The 11331-nt window shown below is 41.5% G+C and overlaps 1 protein-coding gene across 1 annotated transcript in view; it reads left to right on the top strand.

The window, feature by feature from the left end:
• Positions 1-1882: 1882 nt before the first annotated feature.
• AADAC (arylacetamide deacetylase) overlaps positions 1883-11331 on the top strand; it is a 35131-nt gene continuing 25682 nt past the window's right edge. The window contains exon 1 of the mRNA XM_019532598.1: positions 1883-1953. The gene's annotated coding sequence lies outside the window, so the exon portion shown is untranslated. The remainder of the gene's footprint in view (positions 1954-11331) is intronic.

Raw genomic sequence — 11331 nt, forward strand, 5'->3', positions numbered from 1 at the left:
CTCTTTCTGCCAGTGAAAAGAATGGTATTATATTATAGCTTTAATTTATATTTGATGTGGTAAATGTTCCGTAGTAACTTCCATATAGGGATCATGACCATGGCTTTACCGGCTATGATATTCGTTAAATCATCCTACCCTAAATGCCTATCCTCTCCTTCTTTAAGCATACTGGTTCCTTAGAGTCTCTCAGTATAAGTACCTGGAATTTTTATGAATAATATATTTGAGATATTTAAAAAATAAATAAAAAGAAACCAACAAATAGCAACCTGAATTTTTTTTACATCGTAGTTTCATGTGGTCACCTATCCTCCTTTTAATGTATGTGTCTGCATTGCACTGTTTGTCTGGTTTAGAAGGTAACTCCTCTGGGCTGCCAGAACATGTTTATGCAGCCATAAAACTACAGGCACAGCTTGCAACAAAGAGTGTCATAGAGCTGTGCCACCCCAGAAAGCTTCTCAAGGAATCAGAAAGCTTCTTGGAGCTCCCAGGCAGGCATCCTCCAAGATATCCTTTTGTAGAAAGTTTATTGTGTCCATACTGTTTTGGGGGCCAGTGCATTTAGGGGTGACAAGAAACAAGTGATAGGCCTGTCTCATTCGTTCCCTGTTTGAGATTCATAGATCAGAAGACTAGAACAGACTATTGTAATTATCTAGCTCGTTCTCGTGCATCACACAGGGCTTCCACCAAGTAATTTCTGTTTTATGTTTCTGAGAGACTGTGAAGAGAGAAGTAGCTTCCCTCCCAGAATACAGGGTCTGAAACTGCTTAATCCTCAAACAGGCTGTGCAGTTTGGAAAAAGGCTTGTTATATTCTTCCCAATCTTCATTCCCACTTCATACCATGCATGTGGATCAAAGACAGTTCATGTCTTCTGAGCCCATACATCAGCTTTTATTCAAATTTTTGCTTGCTCCTTTGGCAGGAAGGAATTCCACAATTCTGTTGCACAGACTTGGCTTGTTAGATGATATGTCAGACTTCCCACTATGGAGCCCATATAAAAATAAGAGCTGCAGTGTGGGAAATATTTCACAATGTGTAGGTTTAAAAAATAAATATAAAACTCAAATATAACAATCTTATTGTTCAGTGCATGTAAATGTTTCATTTACTATTGAAACTTCAGTTCAAAACCACTCAGTTGATTTAACTTCTGATATGATCTTCCCCCACCTCCCAAATTCCACTCCAATCAACTCAAAAAATATACAGACCTTCAGTTTAGTAATGTCTTTTCCATTCATCAGTGTCACCAAACCCATTGATGCTATAGTCTCAAGTGATTCCAATTTTAAACAGTCACCACCAAAAAAAGGCAGTAAGCAATATATAGCTAAATTTGATAGCACTTCTTTATCAGGGGCATCTATTTAGTACTTTTTTATGATGAAAACTTAAATCTTCACCAGTAATATTCTTGTTCCTGGATCCAGGCAATACTTAAAAAAAAAAAAAAAGAGTTGTAAACAATAGTATTTAAATAATTATAGTTTGTGAACATGAGGCACTGGGGACTTGATGCAGCTGGAAACTAGAGACAGGAGAGAGGGTGATACTCACTGATTAAAAAAATTTTTTTTGAATACTTAATGTAACAGTGAATGCTGGGTGTAATTAAATAACCAAAAATAGAGAGGAAGTGGGAGTAGGAGGAGCCCACATAAAGAGGCTATTTATGTTTTAAGTTTAGGAGCCTCCCAACTAAGACGTATAGCCTTCAGCAAGGCCAAGTAAGTTATTGCTTTGCAGTAAGACAAATGTGAGCAAATATTGTCATTCAAAATGTGGTGAATCTTGAGAAACAGCATGCCAGATTTTAACTAGATGGGTGTCTCTTTGCAGCTTCTGGATAGCCTACCTCATCTGCAAAGGTGCATGCGGTGGAAATCCGAAGGGCAGTGTGCAGGATGGTAGATATTAAGAGCTCAGCAAAAAGACAGGTAGGGGCATAATTATTTTTCCACAATTCCTTGTATAGTGAGGATCTTCTGGATTCCTGCTGGGTTGGATAACAAGGAGCAGGGAAGGATTGCATGTTATGAATTATTATTTTTAGATTATGGGTATGCATTTATAGGAAGACCCAACATATTTTGCCTTTTTAACAATCATTAAGACATCTTCTTTGGCTTTTGTAATGCAGCAGATGGGGTCCAAAGCTTTTAAAACCTTCCACTTGTCACACCTAAAAAGACTTCTCGTTGGATAGATGCCTTGCTCTAATTCTTGATTTACAGAACATCCATATTGTGCTCTTTCTGTTCTCAAAATATGATACCAGTTCTTGCTATAAATGTAGGAAATGTGTTTAAATTTCATTTTTATTTTTCACTAACATACCTATTTAATGAAGAATGAGTATATTGTGCTGAAATTCATTACCCCGCAGCATGTTTCTTTTGGTTAGTGACTCAGATAATTCACTTTCTTGTCTCTCAAGGGACTATTTTAAAGCAAGTATATGAAATTCATAATTTTTCTTGTGTGGAAAAAGGCATGAGAGGCAAAAAAATGCTTTGTGTTCTTCCCCAAAACAAACTCTCTGAGAAATTTATTTTAGATTAGATTTAATGCTTAATTTGGTCTTGTACATTTTCTTTTTACTTTTAAAAATTACATTTCAACTTGGACCTGACATAATTTTAAAAAATCAAATTGTTTCTATATAAAAATATTTAAAAAAATAAATTTAAAAAAATTCTCCATTTTTGGACAGAACATTTTTGTCAGATAAACTATTTGACCAAAAATCTTGTCCCAGATTTATTTCTCATGTGATAAAATAATCTTGCTGGAATTATTGCTTTGGAATGTAGGATGCCAATTTTACATTCAATAACCTACAGTCTAACTTTCAGCTTATTTTTCTTTTTTATTGTAGTGAATTGCTGTTTGCTGATACAAAAATGCAAATATGTCATTAAGACATTTGTTTCCATTTATGTAACTTACAAATAATAATAAATAGATGAAAGAATGAAATCCAGATTTCCTTTGTTATAAAATAGTTCTGAGCTCAATCTCTTTGTTTTATAAAAACATGCCAAAAACCAAGCAAAAATTTGTCACCTATACATATGAATTAAAAAGTAATGATAATTAAGATCAACATAAGGCAAATGCATAAATCATTCTAATAGCTTAACTACAATCAAGAATATGAATCAGTAAATAAATATAGTCAAATATCTACAAAAATATGGGTAATTCAAAACCTGTTTCATTTCAAATTAATCAAGCCACACAGAATGTGGTTAACATTTATCTGGAATTTTTGAACATGCTTTTCACACGAGTGCTGCTGGACAAAAAGAATTAGAAGAATGATTAAGTCAGTTACATCCTCCCCCCTTCCCCACTTTCTCTTGGCCCTGTTTTCTCTGCTTTTAAAATTTTCCCCCAAATTTCATAGATTTCATAGACATTAGGGCTGGAAGGGACCTCGGGAGATCATCGAGTCCAGCCCCCTGCCCAAAGGGCAGGAGGTCAGCTGGGGTCATAGGATCCCAGCAAGATAAACATCGAAATGGTCCCAGGACAGCGGGAATACTGAGCTCTAATAGCCTAGAACTGAACCATAAAAATTACTGGTAACAGAACTGGGAATCTTTGTTCTAACCCTGCTAATTATTGCAATTTACCTATATGTTAAATTGTAGGTCACTCCCCAGTCACAGCAATACCACAGGCCTCTTCCTTTATTCATAAACTGAAATAACGAAAAGAGTAGGTAAAATATTAAACAAGCCATAGAGTAAGAGAGTTGGAGACTTGGGCAGCAGTGACCATGAAATGATTGAGTTCAGGATCATGGGGAAAGGAAGGATAGAGAGCAGCAGAGTAAGGACCCTGGATATCAGAAGAGTAGACTTCAACTCACTGAGGAGACTGATGCCAGACTGAGGGGAGCAGGAGTCCAGGAGAGCTGGCTGTACTTCAAAGAAGCCTTACCAAGAGTGCAGGAACAAACCATCCTGATGTGCAGGAAAACCAGCAAGTATGGTTGAAAACTAGGTTGGCTTAGCAGGAAACTCTTTAGTAAACTGAATTGCAAAAACGCAGCATATAAGAAGTGGAAACTTGAAGAAATAACTAGTGAAGAATATAAGAGCACTGCTTGGGCAATGAAGGGATGAAATCAGGAAGGGTGAAGCACAACTGGAGTGGCAGCTAGCAAAGAATATGAAGGGTAACAAAAAGGGCTTCTATAAGTATTTGGTAGCACAAGGAGGATCGGGGAAAGTGTGGTTCTCTTACTGAATGGGGGATTCAACCTTGAAACAGAGGACTACTGCAGTTTGGGGAGGAGGTGAGCAGCCCTCAGTGCTGAAAGAATGGGTTAGGGACTACTTAGAAAAGCTGGATGTGTACAGGTACATGGGGCCAGATGGAATGCAGCTGAGGGAGTTGGCTGCTGTGACTGCAGAGCCATGGGCCATCATCTTTGAAAACTCATGGTGATTGGTAGATGTCCTAGAAAAGAGCAAACATAGTACCCAATTTAAGAGAGGGAAAAGGAGGATCCAGGGAACTACGGACTAGTCAGTCTCACCTCAGTCCCTGGAAAAATTATGGAGCAGATCTTCAAGGAATCCATTCCTAAGTACCTGGAGGAAAAAAAAAGTGATTAGGAACAGTCAGCATGGATTCACCAAAGCCAAGGTATGCCAAGTAACTTAATGGTCTTCAGTGACAAAGTGGCTGGCTCTGTGGATGTGGGGAGACCAGTCTATGTGGTGTACTTTGATTTTAGCAAGGGTTTTGATATGGTCTCCCACATTTTCGCAGGGAAGCTAAGGAAGTTTGGGCTACATGAATGGACTGTAAGATGGATAGAAAACTGTCTGGAGCATTGGGCACAGACAGTAGTAATCTCAATGTCTAGTTGGCAGCTGGTGTCAAGGCGAGCCCCACAGAGGTCAGTCCTGGGGCCAGTTTTGTTCAATGTCTTCATCAATGACCTGGAAGATGACAGAGTGCACCCTCAACAAGTTTACAGATGACACCAAGCTGGGGGAGTAGTAGATACGATGGAGGGTAGGCCTAGGATTCAGAGTGACCAACATAGATTGAAGGACTGGGCCAAAAGAAATCTCATGAGGTTCAACAAGGACAAGTGCCAAGTCCTGCACTTAGGATGGAACAATCCCATGCACCAGTACAGGCTGGGGGCTGACTGGCTGGGCAGCAGCTCTGCAGAAGAGGACCTGGGGGTTACAGTGGACAATAAACCAGCAGTGTGCCCTTGTTACCAAGAAGGCTAATGGCATTCTGGGCTGCATTGGTAGGAGTGTTTCCAGTAGATCAAGGGAAGTGATTCTTCCCCTCTATCAGCACTGGTGAAGCTACATCTGGAGTATTGTGTTCAGTTTTGGGCCCCCCACTTCAGAAAAGATGTGGACAAATTGAAGAGAGTCCCGTGGAGGACAACAAAAATGGTGAGGGGTTGGGGGACATGATTTATATGAGGAAAGACTGAGGGAACTGGGCTTATCAAGTCTAGAGAAGAGAAGACAGAGATGGGATTAATAGCAGCCTTCAACTACCTGAACGGGGGTTCGAAAGAGGATGGAGCTAGACAGTTCTCAGTGGCGGCAGATAACAGAACAAGGAGCAATGGTCTCAAGTTGCAGCAAGGGGAGTTTAGGTTAGATATTAAGAAGAATTTTCTCACTAGGAAGCTAGTAAAACACTGGAACAGGTTACCCAAAGGGGTGGTGGAAGCTCCATCCTTGAGGATTTTCAAATCTCAGCTAGACAGAGCTTTAGTTGGAATGATCTATTTGGGGCTGGTCCTGCTTTGAGCAGAGAGTTGGAGTAGATGACCTCCTGAGGTCCCTTCCAATCCTGCCTTTCTATGATCCTAGAGTGTCTCAAAAATGTATCAGGACTCCTTGTTGAGGTGATAGTTTTAATAAACCAACTAGGTTTTTGTTTGTTTGTTTGTTTTTGCAAAAAAAGGTCTTTATTTACAAGCTTTCGGGCACAACCACCCTTCTTCAGGCATAGGAGAAAAGGTTGTGAAAGTTCTCCTAGGTGGAAATGAAAGTTCGTATTTCATAGGAGATTTGAAGGTGTGGTAAAATCTCCTGTCTGGAACAGTTAATTTTATGCAGATTAGGCTCAGAAAAAAGTTGAAAATAGTCTGCTTACCTCAAAGTTGTTTGGTGGCAAGCAGGATGTAGAGTCATATTTCCTTCTGATTATGACATTTCATATTTCACAGAAGAGTAAAAAGATGGAATGCTCTTCTGGGTAGGAATTTCTTATGTGGTGAGGTGTTTCTGCGCTCCATGATAATGCAAATTACCTCAAAGAAAGGCAGGAGATTTCAGGTGGGAAAACTTGCTTCCTCCATGTAAAATTATGAAGATTTCATTAAAAAAAAACTGGTAAAAGTTCAATATCTTCCACATTCAGATAGAGGTTGTACTGCATATTGGGATGGCTCATTCTTGTGCCCTCAGTAAGGTTTTTTTAAAAAATACAACCAGCTCTCCTGGACCCCTTTTGGCTTCCTGGGGATCCTGCCCACCAGTTTCCTAAGCGAATCAAGTCTGCTTTTCTAAGGATCCTAAACTTAATCATCTCATAGCTGCCCAAATTGCTATTAGCTACTATAGTCTTCCCCCACAATTCTTCCCTGTTTGTCAGTAGCAGGTCAAGAATAGCCTGGCTCCTACTTGGCCGCTCCAGCACTTGCACCAGGCTGTTTTCCCCAATACGCTCCAAAAATTTCCTGGATTGCCAGTGCACTGCTGTATTGCCCTCCCCCAACAGATTCAAGGGTGACTGAAGTCCCCCATGAGACCCGGAGCCTGTGATCTGGAAACTTCCACTAGATGTTTGAAGAAAGCCTCATCCACCTCATCCTCTTGATCTGCTGGTCCACCACAATGTCACCCTTGTTATTCTCCCCTATGACTCTAACCTAAAGACTTTCCAGAGGCCTATCTCCAGTTTCACACTGGAGCTCTGAGCAATTATACAACTTGTTTACATAAAGTGCAACTCCCCCTCCACTTCTCCCCTGCCTGCCCTTCCTGAACAGTTTGTACCCATCCATGACTGCTCCAGTCATGTGAGCTGTCCTACCAAGTCTCTGTTATTCCACTCACATTATAGTTGTGTGACTGTGCGAAGACTTCCATTTTTTCCTGCTTGTTTCCCAGGTTCCGTGCATTTTTGTACAGACAAGTGTAGTAAAACTAGCAGGTTGCCCTACTTTCTCAGGAAGAATTAGGCCTTCCCTGTTGCCCTCTCTGGTTTGTGCTTCTCTAAGTCACCTGCTTTCCCACTTACCTCAGGTCTTTGGTCTCCATCCCTCAGTGAACCTAGTTTAAAGCCCTCCTCACTAGGTTAGCGAGGCTTCTTCTTGGAGCAAAATGTGCCAGGTACATTTCTGATGACATTCCTTTTTCAGTTTTGCTGCTTCCCAGAGTATGGGAAGAAGTGTAGAACTGTCATATAGTTTTGTCTGGCCTTTTGAGAGAACTGTATCATTCTGAATAAAACCATTGGTATTTTTGAGACTTCTTAAACACATTGCTTTTCATGAGAGAGGATTTTTTTCTGTGGTACTGTGCTGCCTCTCAGTGGTTTGTCAAGTTATTTTTTAAATATAATGTTAATCAAGAATAAAATGTTATTCTGGTACATGGTATATAATGATTTGAACAATCCATTACTGTGAATTAACATGGTCTTAATACTTTGGGCCAATCATTCAGGTGATTGTGAGGATATCACATGTGCATCTAAATTCACAGTAATTTACTAAAACTTAGCTTTGGAGGCATTATTGATTTCCTTCAGGCCTTGCATGGAAACTGTGCTTGTGCATCATTTTTAGGCAGCCAGTGATTGCAATCCTGTCAAATATTTCTCTTTTCTTTATCTTCCTGCCCTCATGGATCAATAGGGCATGCACTATTTTCTACCTTGTACCCTGCTTACACCACCTCTGGCAGCAGTCTGTCCAAGCCCCCAAGGCCTTGTTTTGAGGTACCTGGGGAGGCAGATATCTGGCAGGTTGTAGTGTGTTGTAAATCAAATATTTGTATTGAGTCCATACGTTTCTGTACCTAGGATGTTGATGAAGTGCAGTTCATAGGCTTGCCTGTGAAAAGTGGTTTGTAAATTTGAACAAGCACTGAACCTTGCTAACCTCATCACCCGAAGCCAATTTCCTACAGCCCAAAACACACCGAATGGATCCAGGCCAGGGCATGCCGTGACAAGACATGCAAAAACTGCCAACAATATCTCAGTATGGAGATATCTTCACAATACACTACATATCTCCATCAGGGTACCGAGTGCCCTGATGGAAAATACATGGAGACACCAAGCAACAACTGCACACCAGAATGAGCGCACACCAAAAATCTATCAAAGACAAGAACAGAACACCACCTGTCTCCAATCTCTCAGGCCTGATCCTCAAAGGGAATTTACAAACCACTTTTCACAGATGAGCCTAGGAACTGCACTTCATCAAACTCTTAGGTACAGAAACTTATGGACTCAGTACAGACATTTGATTTACAACACACTACAACCTGCCAGACATCTGAATCCCCAGGTACCTCTCCAGTTTTACCTGCTACATCCCCCTTCCCTCCCCACCCCAGCTTGTCCCTCAGCCCCTGATGCCTCTATTTCCATTTTCACTGACTGGCTTTCTTGTCTGCATTACATGCCAGGCCAGCCTCTGGCTTCTTTACTATTCCTTCCATCCAGGAACAGCACATACACCAACTGCAGGTGCTTACTCAGCCTGAAAAAGGGTTTTTCAACTCTAAAGCTGGCATCCCAGGTAGCTAAGCTGAGCTCACCCAGATTCTCACAACTCCACTGCAACCAGCAAGCCTCAGGCCTATCAAAGATGTGATGGGTCTGGGCTTTCTCCAGTGTGTGGTGGCTGGAGGTTATAGCACCTTCTACCTGCCTTTCACCAGGCATTTCCAGGGGCTGTGGTGCTGCTGGCAGTCCCACCAGGCCTCCTGACCCAGGCAGAGTGCTGTTTTAGTGGTCATGCTAAGGACCTGGGGCCTCCTCCTTCCCCTTGGCCCAAGCCATACCTCCAAGTTTGTCCTGGCATGGGAGCTCACCAGGGACATGTTCTTCCCCTGCTGGCTGGTGATGCAGTGAGTGCTGCCTCCAGATCTGAGAATAGATTTTTAAATAGTTTTTTAAAAATGGAAAAAGGAAATCAGAGTAGACAGGTGGAGCTCAGGGAACCCCAGCAGCTGGAGGTTCACTTTGAGGAACACCAGCTGCTCCACCAAACCAGGACTTTTAGAATAAAGACTTGTATAAAAGCCCACTTTAAATGATAAAGTACAATTAAAAATATATATTTTTTGAAATTATATGGAGAAAGGTTTGTTTAAGGTTTGTATAAGGTCTATTACCAGGTATGCTTCCCCAAATGGTATCTCATATAAAGAGGTGTACTAAAAAGAAGGTAAGTATGTGACCTACAAAATCACAGATAGTAAAATAATTTTATTACTCCGTTAATCAAATGCCAGTAATAATTAAAGCAGATTGACACAATCATTCTTTGGGTGAAGAAGAACGGCCACTAACCTGATCTGGAGGCTTCACACACTATGCTATAGATACTTGAATGAGACTTCAGAACAGACCAGACAGGTCTGAAATTCTGTGAAAGAAAATCCACTATTTGAAAGTAATTGTTTGCTGTCTGCTTCACACTCTCCCTATGTGGACAATATTGGTGGGGGGTCAGTTAAATGATACCCAGTAATAAGTCAGCAGGTTTATTCTTCCATATATGTATGGCACATTAAGATATACTTTAAATATTGAGCCCATTGCTAGAGTTGCAAAACCTATAAACTGGATGTACTTCTCTAAATAATAACTGTATCCTAACATAAATATTGAAGGCATTCGGGACATGATTAGAAGCAGGTGGCAACAAAATGGATGTTGTTCAGAGGAAAATAAATAAATATGTGACTTAACACAGTTCTGAAATTTGAAAGTGTTGAATTAATTTTCAAACAAATATTTGCCCAGGACTTGAGCAGAATTAACAGAAATAATATTATATTACTAGTTGTGTATACACATGCATTAGATCCAGGAGCAGTTTACTTATGAGTAAACTACTCATGAGTAAATGCTCTTGGGTGGGCAGCTACATGTGCAGGGAAGTGGGAGCAGATTTGCTGCTAATGGCAGCAAACTGCTCCCACTTCCTAGGACCCTGCAATGGGCCCCTGTTGCCACCAGGGGGAGCTCTAGGCTCCCCCCAAGTGCTAGCCTAGGGGCTGGGATATTGTTCCCTACCCCCCGGGGGCTGCCTGCTGCTGGCACAGAGACAATGTCCCCCTGCCCCTGCAGGAGGGAGCTCTTGGCCCTAGCTCCCCAATTGGGGCAGGGGACTTGGAAAGACCTGTAGGGGAGGGGCAGGTCCCAACCCCATGCCCTGATCCACTGGTGGGGCAGCCAGGAGCAAATCCCCAGATGGGTGGGGATTCCCCACCCACCCAGAGGCTTGCTACTAGCTGCTTCACCAGCAGATGGGGCAGAGGTCTGGGACATACCCCACCCCTATAGCTCTTTCCAAGCTCCACACCTTGATCAGCCAATTGGGGAATGGGGCTGGGACCTGCCCCTGACAGGGACAGTTCCCAGCCCCTGCTCTGCAATGACAGGGTGGGGGTTGGAAAGCTTGTTCCTGCTCAGCTCCATGATTGGGGAGCTGGGTAGGGACAGCTCCCCAGCCCCTGCCAGCAGGGAGCTCCCACTGTGCTTTCTTATAGTACTGGTTGTCAAACCTTTCCTCTATTTTGACTAAGTATGCACCACTTAAAGCTGTTTTCAAAGTTAAGAGTGCTGTCAGCTCTCTGTAGTTAGGTGAATTTCTGTTGTAGGGATTTTATAAAGAGTAAGAATTTACACACTAAACTATATAACATTGAGTGTACTCAGATATATCAGTCTCCTAGAGTCTCACAAAGCATACACCTACATACATCATGGCTACTTGAGTCTATTTTTTATTTTGATCATGCACCCCTATCTATATAAATAGAAGTTCTAATATTTTCTTCCCCCACCTGTCACAGGCCAGCTGGGCACTGTGAGTATATCAATTTAGTTGCAGACTGACTGAGCACTGCAACTTTATTAGCCACTGGGCTTTTTGGTTCGGGATCGAGAAGGTGATATTGGAAAGGAAAGAAATGACAAGTTTAACTTACAAAAAGAAATGAATTTTACTTAGGAGAACAAAAGTTATAGTTTGCATATAATATAGTTAATAAAAAGGTTAAGCTAAT

The sequence above is a fragment of the Crocodylus porosus genome, unplaced genomic scaffold (genome assembly GCF_001723895.1).
Source record: "Crocodylus porosus isolate Cpor-Errol unplaced genomic scaffold, CroPor_comp1, whole genome shotgun sequence".
Classification (NCBI taxonomy): domain Eukaryota; kingdom Metazoa; phylum Chordata; order Crocodylia; family Crocodylidae; genus Crocodylus; species Crocodylus porosus.